Source organism: Rhinatrema bivittatum, chromosome 2, assembly GCF_901001135.1.
Source record: "Rhinatrema bivittatum chromosome 2, aRhiBiv1.1, whole genome shotgun sequence".
Classification (NCBI taxonomy): Eukaryota; Metazoa; Chordata; class Amphibia; order Gymnophiona; family Rhinatrematidae; genus Rhinatrema; species Rhinatrema bivittatum.
The window spans coordinates 92,338,968-92,360,723 of record NC_042616.1 but is presented as its reverse complement, the minus strand read 5'-3'; positions in this window follow the sequence as shown (position 1 = coordinate 92,360,723).

The window sequence follows — 21,756 nt, the reverse complement described above, 5'->3', positions numbered from 1 at the left end:
TTCTACCAATGGCCTTTCTCCATTTGGAAAACTGACCATTTAATCCCAGCCTTTGATTCTGGTCTTTTATCTTTTAACAAATTACCAATCCACACTGCCTCCTATCCCATGACTTTGCATATCTCTCCTTAGCATAAGCATGTGAACCCAGCTCTGTGTATGTATGACTTTAGAAAACCCTAAAAGAATTAAAGCCTCTGCATGATTGTATCTCATCCAAATTTTTGAACCAGGAAGGTCTCTGGTGGGATGTCTCCATTAGCTAATTGAAGGTTTACCAGCACAGATTCTGGTACTTGGTAGGATCTCTCTCTCTCTTTCTCTCTCAGACACTCTGGTCTGTGCTCAGGAAGCATTGCAATCTTCTTCTTTGTTGCGGCTCAGCTATGGGTGCATATTCAGCCTCAGCTGCATAGAATAGATTCTTATAAAAATACTTGTGGTATTTCTCTGTCCAAATCAGAGTGACTTTTCCATATGACATATTATGCAACATCAAGCATGCCATTGGCTATTACAATCCAACTGGGACCCATGGGCAATCTCGTCTGATTTTCACCTGTTTCTGAAAGGTTTACAAATGCACAGGTGGCTCATATCAATCTAGTGTAAAAGGTTGTGGTTTCTTGTTGTCTGACAAGCTCTCCTCGCTTGGACCTGTCTTCTGGCCAAATAGTGAGAACCTGAACCTTTCACATTTTCCCTGGTTCAGTGTGGGTCTGGGCTATCTGTAACCCCACCACCCCTCCCTTTGATTTGTTTTAGTTGCATGATATCATCACTTTTTCTGCAAGTATTCTCTGCCAAAAGATAAAGGAAACATTTGTCATCACCCAGAGGAGCAGCAAAGAGAGAGGAAAAAAAAATTATGTAAATAAGCTGACTTTTGAATCTTAGCTCTACCTATATAGCATTGCATTCATTTAAAAAAGAAGTTGACCACAATGGTTGCTAATAACATTTCTACTTAGCATAGAGTTTAGAAAGACATGAAAACCAGTATAACATGAACTTTTACAGATCGGTCTTTTTACATGAAAATAATTGACGAGATGTCAAGATGTTATTTTAGCACATTTATCTTCACTATGTAGTTAACTGTAAAATTTCCTTGAATCGGCTGCAGCTGTAAAGCAAAGTAATTATTTACTTCAACATTTACATTTAAACAAAATTTATATTAAGACTCTACAAACCTTATAATACGGTAAGGAATGCAGTAGCCTGAAGTAATACAATTCTAACCAAGATCATTATAGTGATCAATTCACAAAATGATCTGACAGTATTAGACCCACACAATTAATGCTTTATTACATTTACAATTTTGGTATGACTGTAGGTTCATTATTGCAAATAAAAACAATTTGCTGTTGAAATTAAATCAATGATTATTTAAGCTATCAGTAGCCAGCTTTCTCAATGTCATAGCTTGACATTTGTTAGATCAAATAGGAGTCTCAATGAGATCATTTGATAGCATTTAATGTGCATATAAGTCATGTCCTATTAAAAAATAACAAGTAAAAGTTCACAGTATAATCTCCTTGAGCCTACTGGTATCTGTTGAAAACAGCAGCATAGTCTATGTTGAAATGTACAGTGAGAAAATCTCTTATTCACATCTGTTGACTTTGAAATATTGGTGACATTATTTATTTTGATTTATAACAGTCAATACCCATGCAGGTGGCATGGTGCATGGCCCATATTTCAAGGTCTGTTTGAAGCGGTAAATAGATAAGAACCCCAGAATATGGGACTGGGACCAGCTATCTGGCCTGGTCTACCTTAAATATCCAGAGTGGGAATTCAAATCACAGGTCATTCCCCTGGGAGTTGAATCAAAGCCTGACTCAGAAAGGAGTAAGGGGGTCTAGAAGGGAAGAAGGAAGCTCCAGGAATTATGCCAGAGCCCTGAACATTTGAATGTTTGACTTTTGATATAACACTGCTCAGATAAGCAGGGTTTTTGCTGTCTTTCTTTTTATGTGAAGAATAAAGTGGCTTTCTGTTGAAGGCCAGAGTTCAGCTGTTTTGCTTTGTTTTTTTGTCTTTTGGCACACCTTCCTAAAGCCAAAGACACATACTGTATGGTATTAGCAGTGGGGTTTACTAATTTACATCCAGCATGGATCAGAGACTCACGCTATAAAAAAAAAATTGTTTTTGCTTCTGGGACTGGTTTCTGCAGCAGTATCAACAGTTGAATCCTTTGTGCTAAAGGGCCAACCCCTGCCCAGGTAGAGAGGGAACATTAAGTTAGTCACAGCCGGATAGGCTTGGTGGTTTTTTTGGAGAAAAAATGAAAACTTTGTGTTTTTTTCCCCATGCTTTCTTTGAAGTGGTTTTGTATCCTTAAGTACAGAGAAGTTCTGGCTGTAGCCCAAAACTTCCAAGCTACCATGGGATGATTAGAACAGCCAATCACAGAAGGGCAACAGCAGCTACTGGGCATCATGTGACCAGTAAGTCCTGTGTGATCAACTGCACAAACAGGCTTCTTTGATGCAGATAACGTAGGCTGGTGCAAACTACTGCAACCCAGCCTAACCCTTTGGCTGCCGTGATATTGAAGCTGATTACTATAGTTTCTAGGAAACTTTGAATGGACAGGTTAGAACTGCCATCCTTCAACATGTGGGATGTACCCCAAAAGTATTGTGACAATGTTTCCATCGGGGAACTTTCCAGCAAGAAGAAAGCTCATGAAATCTCTTCTGTTGATTGAAGGATATAAGATGGAAGAAGATTAAGCCTGAAGGGAAAACTGGCATGGAGATGGCCAGCCTAATTCTCCTGGAGTTGTTTTTAGCTGGCTTCTTGCACCTGTCTATGTGGCAGTGGGTATTCCTGGATTTGAAACTTACCCTTGAAACTGCTTTTCTGTTGAAAGCCAGAGTACAGCCGGTTTTCTGTCTTCCAGCATGCCTCCCTAAAGCCATGCTTTCACAGTCAGAAAACTCTTACGGAAGAACAAGAGGGGAAACAGGCATGACATGTTTTAATTTTTTATTGCAAAACATTGGAGTAAGGAGATAAAGTACAAAAATGGCCCTTTTGCCCACAAACAAGAAATTTCCCTGCTACATGAGATTTGTCTATCTTGTCAGAACTTCTCATTGATATCCCTAGTCTTATGGACATTTATTACCATTTATTACCACTCTACTAACACTGAGCTACAAAATTTTGTTTGGTGCTTTGTGAAAAGTCCCTGTAGTATTGCAGATTACATATTGAAAGGGATGCTGTCATGGTGGTTAAAATGTGAATTGCTGGCATTTATTTACTACTATGGTGTAGCCTATATAACTGCAGCTCTTCAGGCGCTGATTCATCTTTGCTGATGCATCATGGAGGAATATGAAAGTATAACAAGAGATTCATCAAAATCATAAAAAAGTAATTTGCTTTATTCTCAGAACACGCACAGATTTCTAATTAGATTGAATTAGATTCTACAGTAATTGAATCACTTATATCAGCTGTTCTATTTTCATCTTCCTCCTCCATGGTGCAGCAGCAAGGATATGCAAATTTGCAGCAAATGGATTTTCCCATTGTACTGAGCAACATTGGATGCCATCGCAGATTGGCTGACCGGACATTCATTGAAACTGGAAGCAATATGGGTTACTCAATGATCTAGGCCACTTTTAACTCTCCCTTTCATTTTGGGACTGACACCTAAAGAGATGGTCATCAATGAGATCCCTGGTCTGACCATTCGTTGATTTATTTAAGTGTGTGCTATCAGTTAGATCAAAGTTCAGCCAGGAACGAGTAAGTAAATTTCATCTTTACAAAATATTGATCCAACTAAATTTATGGATGTTATTGGACCTGGGCCTAGTTCTTTTCAGTCTTTGAATGGGGACGATTTAGCTGCATCCTACCAAGTTGAACTGAGGAATGCATTAAATGCTATTGCCACTTTCAAAAAGTTAAAGTAGGATTTAAAAAATTAGCTCCCAGGTATTCAGAAGACCTGTGTGCCTTGAATCAAATAGCTAGGTGAAAGGAGCATTATTGGAGCTTTAAACAGTCCTTAGCTGGCTATAAAGAGTCTGCTGCATCTTACAAGTTTGCCATCACAGCGGCAAAGCATTCCTGCATTAATCATAAAATAAAAATGACTTGGAATAAACCTGGGTGTCATGGCCCACTCTGCTGAGGGTGGAGAGAAGGTACCATGCCTGGGCAGGGATGTACCTTAAAAAGGCTAGGCAGTCCAGAGCTGATGTCTTCTCCATGAAGCAACTGCTGTTCCCGTTGAGTGCAGCTGGAGACTGAAAACCAGAAATATAGCAAGACCCAGGAGTGGAGCTGAAGACCAGGATGAGAATAGGAAATAAGATCTAACAGGAACCAGGAAAATTCAGGGGAAAAGGCCAGGTAAAAACAGAATCACAGAGCAAACTCTATGAGGACTGTTGGAACAGCAAAGATGTGTCAGCCTAGGGTTCCTTATATCCAGCCCTCAGTTGGGGACACATCTAATGCTGGTCCATTAGGGAACCTCTGGAAGTCACCTTAGTGCTGCTTTAGCTTCGTAGTTTCTATGCAATTCTCACTAAGCAGAGTACCTGTGGCTTTACTGCATGATCCCCTGGCTTTGCCCAATTGGGGCTACATGTTCAATCCCCATTACCTTTAACAGAATACACCCACACACACACACACACACACACACACACACATACACACACACAATAGCCTTCTCTGGGGCTCCCATTATTGATTTCTCCTGATGTTCTCAGTAAAATTGGACCACCCATTTTGGCATGGACATTTTGAGCTGGTTCCCAACTACTGTCCTCCAGATCATAACCTTTCCAGTCCACAAAATAAGGTGGGCGCTCTCTAATAAATCTGGTGGACAACAAACTCTTGGTGCCCTTTCACAGTGACTGGTGCTGAGAAGGGGGTCTGTCTTCCCAGGAAGGAGTTAGGTTTATTGGGAATCAGGAGGGCCACATGGAATACCACATGAACATGCAAATTAGCTAGAAGCTGAAGCTTGAATGCCTCTGGATTTATTTGTTCTTGGATCAAAAATGGCCCCATGAAGAACTGCTGAAGCTTACTTGTCTCTTGCTGCTTTGATGCTTTGTGGAAACCTAGACCTTGTTCTCTACTTTGAATTAATTTAGATTAGTTTTATTAATTATGTATTAATTGCTTATGTCTAGGCACTAAGGGGTCAATTTTAAAACAAGCACACGGGCGTCAAGGTGCATGCAGTTCCTGGCATGCGCACATGGACGCGGTGATTTTATAACATGCGCACATTGCGGTGCGCATGTTATAAAATACGGTTCCCGCGTGCACATGCATGCCAGATTTTAATATCCGTGTGGGAGAGTCAGCCCCTGTGACATAGTGAGGGCAAAAGCTATCGGTGCCATTTTGAATACTGGTAGCCGACGGCCGGAGTGCAGGAGGTCGCTCCCGGACCCCCGCTGGACTTTTGGCAACTCTTGTGGGGGTCAGGAGGTTCCCCCAAGACTTGCCAAAAGTCCCTGGTGGTCCAGCGGGAGTCCGGGAGCGACCTCCTGCACTCGGGCCGTCAGCTGCCAGTAATCAAAATGGCGCCGATAGCCTTTGTCCTTACTATGTCACAGGGGCTACCGGTGACATTAGTCAGCCCCTGTCACATGGTAGGAGCACAAGATGGTGCCGATGACCATGTGACAGGGGGCTGACCAACGGCACTAGTAGCCCCTGTGACATAGGAGGTCAAAGGCTATCGATGCCATTTTGAATACCGGCAGCCGAGGGTGTGAGTGCAGGAGATGGCTCCCAGACCCCCCCATTAGACCACCAGTGAGTTTTGGTAAGTCTTGGGGGGGGGGGTGAGGAGGGTGGGAGGTTTGTTTAAATTGGCTCCTTTAGACGGCCGAATAATTCGGCAAAGATTCATTGTATTCGTGGGGAATCGCGATACGTTTCGCTTCCCCATGAATACAACGAATATGGCCCTATACGTTGTGGATTCCCAATTCGTAGGGAACGAATGCACACCCCTATTGATTCATTAGCGAATACTGAGATCTTTTATATTGGAAACGGATGATGTCATCTCAGGGGGACGCCCCTGAGGTTCGCTCCCTTGCTGGTACATCAATCGGAACGCGCGCACTTGCTTTACGGCATCAGGAACATGGCGGATCCGCAGCGTCGTGCTGGTCCGGGGACGCCAGAGGGAGACGGCAAGAAGACGCTGCGGCAGCTAACCATCCATCAGACCCGGAGGGAGTTGCCACAGAGGGTGCGTCCGTCGCTGCTCGACGCCCTCCACAGAGGGTGGAGTGAGGGCGTCGAGCAGCAACGGATGCAACAATGATTTTAATAGTAGGTTACAAATTTTTATTAATATTTAGTTTACTAATTTACTAATTTCATTTTTTAGTTATTTCAGAACCCTAGGGTATATACCATCCAGTCCAAGTGATTTACTACTCTTCAATTGTCAAATCTGGCCTATTACATCTTTCAGGTTCACCATAATTTGATTCAGTTCATCTGAATCATCACCCTTGAAAACCTTCTCTGGAACGGGTATCTCACCAACATCCTCTTCAGTAAACACCAAAGCAAAAAATTCATTTAGTCTTTCCAAAATTGTCTTATTTTCCCTAAATACCCCTTTAACATCTAACGGTTCAATCGACTCCCTCACAAGCTTTCTGCTTCAGATATATTTTTTAAAGTTTTTATTATGAGTTTTGCCTCTAAAGCCAAATTCTTTTCTAATTCTTTTTTAGCTTGTCTTATCCATGTCTTTAAGTTGCCAATGCTTATAATTTATCCTATTTTCCTCTCATGGATCCTTCTTCCAATTTTTGAATGAAGATCTTTTGGCTAAAATTAGCCTCTTTCACCTCATTTTTTAACCATGCTGGCAATCGTTTGGCCTTCCTTCCACCTTTCCTAATGTGTGGAATACGTCTGGATTATGCTTCTAAGATGGTATTTTTAAACAATGTCCACAGCTGTTGCACACTCTTTACCTTTGTAGCTGCACCTTTCAGTTTTTTTTAACTATGTTCCTCATTTTGTCAAAATTTTCCTTTTGAAAGTTTAGTGCTAGAGCCATGGATTTACTAACTGTCCCCCTTCCTGTCATTAATTCAAATTTGATCATATTATTACTACTATTGCCAAGCGGCCCCTCCACCGTTACCTCTCTCACCACATCCTGGTCTCCACAGAGATCTAAAATTGCTCCCTCTCATGTCAGTTCCTGAACCAATTGCTCTATAAAACTGTCATTTATTCCATCCAGGAAAGGATCTGGAAATGGGGAAAGGGGATTTCAGAAAAGGGAAAGTGGATCTCAAAGGAAGGAAATGAAGATGGGATCTCAGGCAGGTGAGGTAAAGGGATAAAAGATGGAGGCGCCGAGGGAGGAGAGGATAGGGGAAGAAGGGATGATAAGGAAAGGGAGTTGGAGGAAGGGGAGGTGGGAAGAAAGGGAAAATTGGGGATGGGGGCTGAAGAAAAGGCAGAAAGATCAGGATGGGGCAGAAGAGGATTGGGGATGGAGTGGGGTAGGATGGAAGATCAGGATGGAAATGGGACAAGGAAAGGCTGGGGATGGGGGCTGGTGAGAGTTGCTGAGAATTGGGATGGAAATCCAGAGACAGGAGAGGAAAATGGTTCCTTCATTGGCTCCAGCCCTGCCTCCCTCGTATCCCAACCCCTGGCCCCTACTTTCTTTGTCTCTTCCCATTCTTCTTTCCTCCCCTAGTATTTTTATTGTCCCCATCCCATCCCACCCACCACACAGACACACACACACACACACACACACACTCATTTCTGAGCTCACCTTTCACACACCCAAATCCCCTTTTTACCCCTTATCCTCCCAGCCTTTCCCTGTTTCCCACAATCACCCCATCACCTGCTTCCTCCTCCTACCTCCTCCAGCCTCTACAACAACTCCATTAGTCCCCCTCCCTCACCACTGGTCACTGCAAGGAGACGGACTGCGCCCTATCCCTGTGCCAGCCAGGCCCGACTGCTGCTTTCAGCCGCAGGGCTGTACAGTGCCCTATGATTGAAAGCAGCTGTCGGGCCTAGCCGGCAAAGGAGAAGGACGATGCAGCCTAATGTACTGCCACTCTCCTCTCCTTCACAAGCCTATGCACAAAGGGGAGGAGCAGATCCCAAAGGGAGGTTTGCTTCGGAACAAAAATGGGTTTGACAGTGTTGTCCCTAGACCCCTACCCAGCTTCCAAGTCTGCCATGGTGATCCCGCAGGGAACAGCGCATTTCAAGGGAAGAGGCAGGTTATGCAGCTCTTCCCATACCATGGAATCAGAGAAGACAAGGGACTCTTAATATACCTGGCTATCTTACTCCTACTTTTTTTTACCTATTTTATTTACATATGTGTGTGTATTTTAGGCATGTAAAAATGTATAACATGCCCTCCTAATAACCCCAATTTGAACATGAAGGCAGGTATTTTATAAACTATGAACATGTACCATTCTGAAAATACCTACTTGCATGTGTACTTGGACCCACCAGTTTGCGGCCCGATACTTCTGTCTCCAGTTCATCTAGCACTTCATACTGAAGCCCCGCCAGTTCACCTAGACCTCCAAGCCAAAAGCTGCAAACCAAAGAAAAGTCCAGTTTCAATTGCGTGAGTCCATTAAAAGGTGCAAAAATGTTCGGATGGGTTTGGTAATGTATGCATTTATACCACTTACAAACAGCAACTTGCATGTATGCTTCTCAACCCCATCTTATAATATTCTTAGAACACACCCTTTTTTCCCAGTAAAATGTATGCACCATACTGCAACTTGCATGTATTCTCGAGGTTTATAAAACTGCATATATGCATTTATATGCTACTTACTTCATGTATATATTATTTTTAAATGCAAAACCCCTTTGCAAATTTGCTCCTAAGATTGTAAGCCCTCGTGAGCAGGGATTTACTAACTATACCTGAATTTGAATCTTCCTTTGAGCTTGGATTTGAAAAGATGAGTAATTAAATCCAAAAAAAATGCAAATATATATAAGAGACCCTCCAACAACAGGAACTGCAGAGAAATAGAAGACTAAGGCTTTCTGATATGGAATTCTTAATAAGGTACAGACTGAATGTAAATGTTCTACTGATCTTCTGTGAGGTTTTGCGGGGAAAACTGGATCCCATGACAGCTAGGAATTATGTAGCACCTGGTATTGTCAAGCTCTTGATCTCATCGCTTTTTCTAGCCTCTCTGTCTTTTCCATCTGTGGCTATAGTAGGTAAAATGTCAGCATTTTCAGATTCCATGCACAATAATAGAGCGTGCTATTGTGGACATTTTTTATCGCGACCATGCTAAAACATATTGCCTCACATGGGAAGTGGCATTTTAAAGTGTGCATAACATTTTTTTTGCAAGGTTAGACTAAACTTTTTTCACGTGGGTAAGACAGAACCCCCAAATTGGGTCTATGTGTTTAAGTAAGGATGGGAGGAGACTCTAGGTGGAGGAGCCCTAAGGTTGACTCTGAAAAAATTGAATAGGGTGAAATATTATACATGCAGTACTAGTATATTGCCACCAGATGGCAAAACAACTGCTAGCTGAATAGGTTATATATGGTTCAATGGGAATTTATTTATTTAAAATATTTTCTATACCGTCGTTTAGTAGTGCACCATCACAACGGTTTACAGGGCGGCACGCGTATATGTATTTGATTAAATTCTTACTAACAAAGTGCCAAAACATTTATGGTAACAATTTCATAATCTAAGGTATATAATGTGAGATCTGGATCTTGTCTTTTATATGATTAATAGGAAATCAAACAATAATTGAACTGTAATTGAATGTACTGGACAAAGTTACTAATAGTTGTGGTTCTTTTAAAAGATTAGTAACAGTATCCACTAGAGAGTATTCAAGAGGGTATATATTCTTGAAGAGATTCAAGAGTTTCCGAAGAGACCCCACCATGGATTAGAGGTGAGGAAGAGCTGCCAGCCAAGGCTATAATTTAGCCAGAGAAGTGGCTGAATTTGCCGCATTTGCCATTTAGATAGATAACTTGCAAGTTCTCCATCTAAATGGCTTTTGAATATTGACCTCAAAGAGACTGGCATTAGGCTCCAACTGGTGTCAGAGCCTCTCAACATTTTATGAGTCCCATTAGGGAGTTACATTAGTTTTATTGCATAGAACTCACAGTGTCTTTGAACAAGTATGTCAGACTTCACAATGTTATACTTTAACCACTAGACTATTCTGCCAAAACTTTATAGTGATTTGTATTAAAACAAAATCCCAGGTAAATCAAATGGGTTGCTACAGTACAGTCTTGAAATAAAATCTATATTTTTGAACTTCAGACCAACTAGCAACTCTTGTTTGAGGTTTAATTGCATCTGCTTAACCGTAACCACTAAAGCAATCTCTGACACTGCAAGCAAATGCTCCCACTACTAGAAAGTAAATTAAAAGGGAAACATTACTTATGTTGTCAATGCAGCATTTTCACTGCCCAGCTTCAGCACACATGGGGTTATATAATCAAAAAGCAATCATATTCTGCAGTGCAGACTGCCAAAAAGTGGTATATTTCTGTGGGCAATCTGTCAGTTCCTGACATTGTTTTTACATGGAGTATGACTCATAGAGGCCAATGTACTGAAGTGTGCTAATGCTTTCACAAGTGTGAATGTGTGTTAAAAGCACCATTACCGTATGCAGTCTAGTTACTAGAGTCTAGTTTACACACATTAGTGCTTTTAACACATATAAATTACTTTGCAACAGTTTTAGCTAAAACAAATCTCTGCTAATGAGGTAACGAGATGCAGAACTATGCAAAACAGCTCATTACCTTTTGGTGCATAGAAAAATCACACTTTAAATCTTGCAAAAACTTAACACAGACCCATCAATACATCCGTATTAACATGTTTTGATGCTTTCAAATTAATGCAAAGCTCATCTGCATGTCATTAATTTAGTCCATTAATGCAAGCTAATTAATACACATTAACAACTGATGTACACTGACCTCATGGATTGCTCATAGATTACCAGAGTAATCTGATTTTTGTAACAGAGATGCTCTACTTTTTTCTCTGAATGCTTGCAAGTTATGATACCTTTTAAAGGATCAACAAGAAAGATGTTGAAGTATATGAGTTTTGAAACTCTACACTTTACAGTAATTCATTGTCTTAAAACTTCAGGCTGCAAAGTCACCCCCATTCATTCCATACCAGAGTCAGCATGCTCAGACCTTCCCTAGGAAAAAAATATGATGAAAGGAAGAAATTAATGGAGACAATGGATTGCAGGAGAGGGGAGGGTAGATCAAGGAGAGAGCAAGAGAAGGATTAAGAGAATAGACACGGAGATCACATGATGCGGTGGGCTCGATAGGCTGCACGCTGCTTGAGCTCCGTTCCCCCTCCACCTTGCACACCCCCTATTCGCTTCGCTAGATTGTTTGGCCACGGGTCTGAACCCCTAAATAGACGTCCATCGCAACAGCGGATTGGGGCTTAAATACAAACTTTATGGCCTCAAGAATCATCGACAAAGAAAGGGAGAAGCCGCGAGGCGCTGATTCCAAAATGGCCACTGAACTCAATACAATGCCAGCGACACCGGAAGACTCCCTGGAAGATAAAATCTCACAGGCAGTTGTAAGTGCTTTGGACATGCGTCTGCATCAAATATCTGAGCAGATCGCAGAGGTAGAAAAGCCTTGGGAGATCTGGACAACAGAATTAAGTGGGCAGAAGGTCGCATGGCCCTCATAGAAGATGACGTGGGTTCTTTAAAAAGGAGAATGGCAGCCTTAGAGAAGGAAGCAGCGATTTGAGATGAAAAACTTGACAATTTGGAGAATCGTAATCAGTGGAACAACTTGCATTTTGTGGGGTTCTCCAATCGCTAGCCGACCAAGATCTACCTCATACTTTGGAAACATGGCTGGTGGCTAATATTCCATCTCTGGTGAGCATTAATAAGGGCCTAATTGAAAGGGCACACTGCATAGGCCGGAAGAATGAAGGTGCTTCAGCACAAAGGCCACGAGTAGTGATCGCCCGTCTCGTGAACTATGCACATAAGATTCTGATACTCAATATTACAGGAAGCAGCGGGGAATCCAATTTGAAAATAAAAAAATATTGATTTTCCAAGATTTCTCTACTCGAGTTTCTCTTCTGCGCAAAGAATTTGTGCCAATATGTTCAGTCCTCGTGGCAAAAGACATAAGGTTCGCGTTAATGTACCCAGCAAAGTTGCGCCTCACCTACCAGGGTACTACCCACATCTGTGATCAAGCTTCGGGGGCAAAAGCATTCGTGGCCAATATCCCCCAAGTGGAATGGGGCACTCCCACTTGAAAAGAGAGCTTAACTGAGCCGTTTGACTTTCTTTTTTCTCCACAGAGAGTCCGGTAACGGGGAATTGATGAGAGGCATTGAACTGCACATATCCCCATGCATGAGACAAATGTTCAATTGGTTAACAGGAACACAAGTGACTCTGAATGGAAGAGTTTGATGGTGATTTGGTTTTACTTTCCTTTTCTCTCACATTTGCTAAGTATTATTTAGTTTTTAGATGGTTCTGGGGGGGCTACATGTACAATTTATTCTGTTTTACTCGTTCAAAGAGGTGGGGTGGTGGATGAGCGCATCCAACACCGCAGTGATCCATGTCCCTATCGCAGGGATGGTACTACAATAGGGTTTTTGGGGGGGAAGCCCCAGTTCGCCACATGGGTAGAAGTCCTGAATATAAAACTGAGGTATTATGGTTTTTATGGTGACCTGGGTTGGGCAAGGGGAGGGGGCAGGGGGCAGGGATGGGGTAAATGTCTATATATGTGCACAATATGAGCTGTTGACAGTAATGGTGGGATAAGGTTCATTTTGACATTGACTTCCTATAATTTTCCTCATGGTTCTCAATATACCTTTGGGCAAATTGGGTGTGACCATCGTAGAATAGTTTACCCATCCCACAGACCCTCTACAGTTAACTCATGACGACTCTAGAAATAGTGACCTGGAATATTGCTGGTCTAGGCACACCGGTGAAATGCGAGAAAGTGTTGACAAGATTAAAAAGACTCCAGGCTAAAGTTATTTCCTACAGGAAACCCATCTTGTATAATGAGAGGCACTTAAATTAAAAAAACAAGGGTTCTCCCAGTTATTTCAGGCAGAGGGATCCTCAAAGAGCAGAGGTGTTACAATTCTAATTCATAACACAGTCACCTTTCAATCCCAGAAAACAGTGGTAGATACCAATGGCCGGTATGTGTTAGTTCTTGGTGCTTTGATGGGGTCAGTGGTCATTCTAGCTTCAGTATACGCCCCTAATGACCATTCTTTTTTTTGTGCAGCTTGTCGCTCAAATTACTCTATTGGGAGATCATCCGATACTCCTGGATGGAGATTTAAATTTTGTAAGGGACCCAGCTTTAGATAGACAACCCCCTGGACAGACCAATGCAGCAGTAAGAATAAGGGCCCAAATGTTTTATGCCAGCATTTGAGGCTCTTGGACCTGTGGCAAACCCTGCATCCGGGAGAAGCAGAGAACACCCACATAGCAAAAGCACGTCCTACACCCTCTAGAATCGATTACTTGTTGATTTCGGAATCGATCTTCCCTAATTTCCGCACGGCCTCTATACAAAGTTCAGTGATATCAGATCATTGCCCAGTGATGGGAGAATATACTTATGGGAGTGAACACATCCCTGCTCAATGAAGGCTACCCAGCCACTTACTACATAATCCGGAATTTCCCTTGTACATACGTAAAAGAGTTTAGTACCTTTAATTCCTCACACCAAAATCAGCGTACTTTATTATGGGAAACAGCAAAAACTGTTGTGAGAGGAGATATAATTAGCTATGTGAGTTACAAAAGGAAAAAACTAGATGCAGACATAATTACCCTGGAAAAACGTATGACAGTGCTAAAACGCAAAATGACCCAAACCGGGGAGGAGGCTATTAAAACCCAAAATGAGGTAGCCAGAACTGCTTTAAATTCCCTACTACATGATAAAGCTTCCCGCTCTCTATGATATCGCCAATTTAATTTCTTTCAACATGGGAATAGGGCGGGGAAACTCCTTGCCAATCTTTTGAAATTTCAAGAGCCATCTAAATATATCCCAAATATAAAGACCCCACAAGGCCAGATTAAAACGGCATCCAAAGATATTGCTCAAGTCGTTTTGGAATATTATCATCAGCTCTACTCAGAGGAACCAGTGAAGGAGCTGGTATTAGACAGGTTTTTAGGCGATCTCCAACTGCCTACACTCACTCAAGATATGAGAGAATCCCTTAATCAGGTCATTCGAGAGGAAGAGGTCCTAGAGGCAATTAAAGCCCTGGCTGATAATAAAGCCCCAGGGCCGGATGGCTTGACTGCTATCTTCTACAAGTCTCTCGGCCCAGACATTGCCCCACTTATGGTATCACTTTTTGAGCAGATCTCTGTCCCACAATGAGGGCTGCCACAATTGTAGTTTTACCCAAACCTGGACGCGATCTCATGCAACCTTCCTCATATCGACCAATTTCGCTCTTGAACTTAGATATTAAATTAGATGCAAAAATTCTCGCCAATAGAATGAAAACTATCATACCCCATCTAGTAATGGCAAGACAGGTTGGGTTTGTGCATGGGAGAAGGTCCATGGTGAATATTCAAAAGGTCTTAGCTGCCATGGAGACTTGTTATATAGACAAACTCCCACAACCATTGCTGGTAACTTGTGACGCGGACAAAGCGTTTGATAGGGTGGCATGGCCCTTTCTTAAGAGAGTGTTACAAAAGATGGGCTTTGAAGGAAAGATCTATGAATACATCACCTTACTATATACTAATCCCACAACGATGTGGGAGATGTCTCTATTTCGACACAACCCTTAGTCACACGCTTCATGAGAGGTTTGCTCCACCTGAAACCTCCATTGCGCCCTCCGGCCCCTGCTTGGGACCTTAACGTGGTCTTAGGACGGCTCATGAAACCTCCGTTTGAGCCTCTCCACTCCTGCGACCTCCGCTATCTCACTTGGAAAGTGATTTTTCTTCTCGCTATCACATCCGCTCACAGAGTTAGTAAGTTACAGGCATTAGTCACCTACCTGCCTTACACCAAAATTCTACATGACAGAGTGGTCCTCCGTACACACCCTAAGTTTTTACCAAAGGTAGTGTCGGAATTTCATCTTAATCAATCCATCACCTTACCTACTTTCTTTCCAAGGCCCCATTCAAACCCAGGAGAACAGGCTCTACATTCCCTGGACTGCAAACGTGTCCTAGCCTTTTATCTAGAGCACACGTCAGCCCACAGGAAGTCCACTCAATTATTTGTTTCTTTCGATAACGTCAAATTGGGAAATCCATTGGGAAAACAGACCCTTTCCTCCTGGTTGGCAGACTGTATCTCCTTTTGCTACCAGCAAGCAGGCATTCTGCTACAAGACCGTGTGAAAGCACACTCTGTTAGGGCCATGGCAACCTCAGTGGCACACCTTCGTTCGGTGCCACTTAGTGATATTTGTAAGGTTGCGACCTGGAGCTCTCTCCATACCTTCGCAGCCCATTATCACTTAGATAAGGCTGGCAGACAAGATTCCATTTTTGGCCAGTCTGTTCTACGCAATTTATTCTCAGCTTAACTACCCAACATCCTGCCAGCGACCCGTTCAGGGTTTTCAGGATGCCCTCCTACCCAAATCCACCCATGTTGTTGTGCCTGTTGCACGTCTTTGGCTGCATTTGGTGCATTGCTCGGGTATCCTCAGCTCGCTACTCACCCATATGTGAGGACTTCCATCCTGCTTGTCCTGTAAGAAAGCAGAGTTGCTTACCTGTAACAGGTGTTCTCTCAGGACAGCAGGATTTAGTCCTCAGGAAACCCGCCCGCCACCCCGCGGAGTTGGATTCACTTGCGATTTATTATTTTATTTTTCGCATGTACTTCTTGCTATAACACGAGACTGAAGGGGGACCCCTTCTGGATGCAGGGTTAGTGCCATGCTGGGTATGCCCAGTAGGTGCCATTCAAAGTTCTAGAAACTTTCACAAAAGTGTTCTGTGATTGGGCTCCATCCTGATGATGTCACCCATATGTGAGGACTAACATCCTGCTGTCCTGTGAGAACACCTGTTACAGGTAAGCAACTCTGCTTTCTGATGCCTGCCCTGACTTCGACCTGTTTGGATCTCCTCTTAGCCTGCTCCTTTCTTCGGATACTATACTTTCCAGAGGCCTGTGCCAGTCCAGCCAGCACCAGCACCCAAGGGCTCAACCTGCATGGAACAAGGGCTAGTAGTGGTGAAGTGTCTGATAGGCCTCTGGACCTGGAAACTTCCACCTGCCAACAGCGGAGACCTACATGGCTCCACTCTGTAGGTGGTGCCAACCTTGCTTCAGCACAAGGGTCCATCATGGTTCTCCAGTCCAGGCAATAATGTAGAGGTACTCTCAGAACTCATGTTTGGTTCTGAATATCCAATATCTCACATTACATCAAGCAGCATGACCACATAGTTTTCAAATTGCTGAGAGCATTTTCTCTTTCCCCAGCAACCTCTTTTCTTGTCCCAAAGAACAATTTGGTTCCCCAGATAGAATCTTTGAGTCTTATAGTAGAGTCAATACAAGATCTCCACAGCTCACTTCCCTCAGTGACATTCAGTTCAAGAGCAGCCAGACCTGACAAGATTAGGAGAGAGGTAAAGAGAAAAAAAGATGCATGTTTGGGAGGAGAGAGGTTGGCTGTAGAGAAAAGAAAGAAAGTAAAAGGGAGATTTATGAAATGTTGAAATAAAAACAAAACTGGAAATTAACTAGATACACACAACACCTGGAAAATATTTTAGTTTTCATATTCTTTACAGGGTTCTCCCAATAAAGTTTCAATTTGATAATTTGGGGGATCACAGGGAATGCACATCTTTGTACTTTGAAGGTGTAAAGTGCATAGTGTGACGTATTTGTGGGGATTTCAAAGTGAAATGCCTGCGTACATTTCCTGTGCCTCCCAACTCCATTTCTAGCCCCACCTCTTTTCAGCAAGTGCACTATCATACAGTGAGCATACTTTTAGTCACATTCATATACTATATACGCTACTAAAGTTCCTTGTAAAATGTGAACACACACACTCAGCTCAAAACATGAATAATGTTAATGTTATAATAATATTAATTACTTGTTAAATACTATTGTTACTTTCACTGTTCCTTGTAATAACGTTCAATGGTTGATTGTTATTGTTCAATGTTCTATGTAAAAAACCCCAGTCTAACCTCCCAGACCAGGGCAACCTTTTCGTTACTTGTAAACCGGATTGATTTGTATTGCATACAGGAATTCCGGTATATAAAAATTAAAAATAAATAAATAAATAAATTCATGGGGGCACGTTTTAAATAGCAATTTTAGACAGGTAAATATATGTTAAATCAAGTAAAACTTCTGAAATGTGCCCTTTATTGTACTACTTTCAATAAAAACAATTTCACTTTGTAAATATTAAATCAGTGGTTCTTAACTCAATCCTCCAGATACATCCAGCTAGTCAGGTTCTCAGGATATCCACAATGAATATGCATGAGATACTATGTAGACAATGCATACAAATCTTTCTCATGCACATTCATTGTAAATGACAAGAAAACTAAACTGGCTGGGTATAAATATTTATGCAAATATGCTGCAGATATTTCTAACTCCTGCTGCAGACTCTATACCTGAGCTTCTGCTAGAAACTAGACACATTGCATAGAAATACAGAATCATAGTATAAGACTGTAGAAAAGGACCATAAGGTTTATATAATCAGTCAAATGTCACTCCTGATGTAATGACAAACTCAGTGATCATACATAATATAGCCTCATCTTCATGACTTAAATGTTGTGTCAGTCACAAATTTAATCATAGAAACATAGAAACATAGAAATGACGGCAGAAGAAGACCAAACGGCCCATCCTGTCTGCCCAGCAAGCTTCACACATTTTTTCTCTCATACTTATCTGTTTCTTTTAGCTCTTGGTTCTATTTCCCTTCCTCCCCCACCATTAATGTAGAGAGCAGTGATGGAGCTGCATCCAAGTGAAATATCTAGCTTGATTAGTTAGGGGGTAGTAGGGGTAGTAACCGCCGCAATAAGCAAGCTACACCCATGCTTATTTGTTTTAACCCAGACTATGTTATACAGCCCTTATTGGTTGTTTTTCTTCTCCCCTGCCGTTGAAGCAGAGAGCTATGCTGGATATGCATCTAAAGTGAAGTATCAGGCACATTTGGTTTGGGGTAGTAACCGCCGTAACAAGCCAGCTACTCCCCTCTTTGTGAGTGTGAATCCTTTTTTCTTCTCCCCTGCCGTTGAAGCTATGCTGGGTATGCGTGAAGTATCAGTTTTTCTTCTCCCCTGCCGTTGGAGCAGAGAGCTATGCTGGATGTGCATCGAAAGTGAAGTATCAGGCACATTTGGTTTGGGGTAGTAACCGCCGTAAGAAGCCAGCTACTCCCGGCTTTGTGAGTGCAAATCCTTTTTTCCACATTTCCTCTTGCTGTTGAAGCTTAGAGTGATGTTGGAGTCACAGTAACCATGTGTATGTTTATTGAATAAGGGTATTGTGTCCAGGCAGTAGCCATCATTCTGGCGAGTCACCCACTCTTCATTGGCGGCCTCTTGACTTTATGGATCCACAGTGTTTATCCCACGCCCCTTTGAAGTCCTTCACAGTTCTGGTCTTCACCACTTCCTCCGGAAGGGCATTCCAGGCATCCACCACCCTCTCCGTGAAGAAATACTTCCTGACATTGGTTCTGAATCTTCCTCCCTGGAGCTTCAAATCGTGACCCCTGGTTCTGCTGATTTTTTTCTTATGGTAAAGGTTTGCCGTTGCCTTTGGATCATTAAAACCTTTCAAGTATCTGAAAGTCTGTATCATATCTCCTCTGCTCCTCCTTTCCTCCAGGGTGTACATATTTAGATTCTTCAATCTCTCCTCGTACATCATCCGATGAAGATCCTCCACCTTCCTGGTCGCCCTTCTCTGTACCGCTTCCATCTTGTCTTTGTCTTTTTGTAGATACGGTCTCCAGAACTGAACACAGTACTCCAGGTGAGGCCTCACCAAGGACCTGTACAAGGGAATAATTAGGGATGTGAATCGTTTTAGGATGATTAAAATTATCGTCCGATAATTTTAATATCGTCTTAAACCGTTATGGAACACAATACAATACAGATTCTAACGATTTATCGTTATAAATCGTTAGAATCGTGAGCCGGCACACTAAAACCCCCTAAAACCCACCCCCGACCCTTTAAATTAAATCCCCCACCCTCCCGAACCCCCCCCCCAATAACTTAAATAACCTGCGGGTCCAGCGGCGGTCCGGAACGGCAGCGGTCCGGAACGGGCTCCTGCTCCTCAATCTTGTCGTCTTCAGCCGGTGCCATTTTCCAAAATGGCGCCGAAAAATTGCGGCGGCCATAGACGAAAAAGATTGGACGGCAGGAGGTCCTTCCGGACCCCCGCTGGACTTTTGGCAAGTCTCGTGGGGGTCAGGAGGCCCCCCACAAGCTGGCCAAAAGTTCCTGGAGGTCCAGCGGGGGTCAGGGAGCGATTTCCCGCCGCGAATCGTTTTCGTACGGAAAATGGCGCCGGCAGGAGATCGACTGCAGGAGGTCGTTCAGCGAGGGTTCCGGCGCCTCGCTGAACGACCTCCTGCAGTCGATCTCCTGCCGGCGCCATTTTCCGTACGAAAACGATTCGCGGCGGGAAATCGCTCCCTGACCCCCGCTGGACCTCCAGGAACTTTTGGCCAGCTTGTGGGGGGCCTCCTGACCCCCACGAGACTTGCCAAAAGTCCAGCGGGGGTCCGGAAGGACCTCCTGCCGTCCAATCTTTTTCGTCTATGGCCGCCGCCATTTTTCGGCGCCATTTTGGAAAATGGCGCCGGCTGAAGACGACAAGATTCAGGAGCAGGAGCCCGTTCCGGACCGCTGCCGTTCCGGACCGCCGCTGGACCCGCAGGTTATTTAAGTTATTTGGGGGTGGGGGATTTAATTTAAAGGGTCGGGGGTGGGTTTTAGGGGGTTTTAATGTGCCGGTTTTTCGATTTTTCGATTTTTCAATTTTTAACGATTTTTAACGATTTTTCACGATATTTTACCCCCCCCAAACGGCAACAATACGATTCCCTCCCCCTCCCAGCCGAAATCGATCGTTAAGACGATCGAGGACACGATTCACATCCCTAGGAATAATCACTTCCCTTTTCTTACTTGATATTCCTCTCTCTATGCAGCCCAGCATATTATATATACGAACACTAGACGACATGAACACATTACACCAGCACTCATGTTCCTACATTGGCTGCCCGTACCCTACAGGATTACATTTAAAGTTCTCTCTCTCATCCACAAATCAATTCACAACAAAGAGATGCAATGGTATTCAGATCAGTTTATTTTTCACACTTCCAACAGACCAATTAGAAATATTCACCAAGCGAAATTAACTGCTCATCCTCTAAAACACATTAAACATGTATCCACCAGAGACCGCTCTTTCTCCATAGCTGGTATCAAAATCTGGAACGACATGCCGTTGGACCTGCGTCTTGAATCCTGTCACAAAACTTTCAAACAAAACCTTAAAACATGGTTGTTTGAACAAGCCTTCTCTCAATGATTTCTATCTTTCCAAAAATTCATGCAATCCCATTTTATCTTATCCCTTTTTATCACTTACCTGCTCCATGTTCTTACTCTTTCAATTTGTTTTTCGCATAATTCATCGATTTTACCCCTCCCCCTGTCAGGCAACTTCTGTATATGGTCTCTAATGTGACATAGGACTTTGCCTTCCACAGTGTATTGTTCCTGCGTAATTCTTGAATATTAATATATCATGGTTATTATAGTTAATGAAGTTAGCATATTTCCATTGAATTCCATTATATTATTTTATGGTAAAGCCTGTAGCTGTTAAATGTAAAGCCTGTTTCTTATAAATGTTCTACTGTTTAAACTGTTATATGTAAAGCCTGTTGCTAATTTATTGTTTCCCTGTAAACCGAAGTGATGTATAACTATACGTACCTCGGTATAAAAGAATCTATAAATAAATAAATAAATAAATAATAAAATATATCTATCATTGATTAGTTCATTATGATCTCACTAAAAAGTGAGAATCACTTTCAAGGTTATTCATAAAGTTCCATAAAAGAGTTAAAAGCAATTTCAAAATTATCTAAAAATGTTCTGCTTAACTAGATAATCTAGAAAGTAATGCTTCTATTGAATAATTGCCAATTTCCAACTCCAACTAAGCTATGGTGGTTCATGCTAGCTTCTGTTGATTGTGCATACTGAAATGTCTTAATGAATCTGGTCCATTTCTCCCAACACAGTCTACATTTTGTTCTCAAGACTGTTTCAAGAGAGAAATATCCACTTCATTGGTCTCCATGTATCTGTAATAAATTACATTCCATTCAAAGCTACCCGATCTTCCATTATTCAAAATGCAAATGACCTGCCAACCTTATACCTAACGTGGGCATACATTTACCTCTTTTGACTCATTTGTTAGGGAGAGCAATTAGATAGATTTGAGTAGCCTGTTCCAGATCACATGATCAAACAGGCCAATCTTGATCCCCATAGCCACCGTCCTATTGCGTGAACTCAT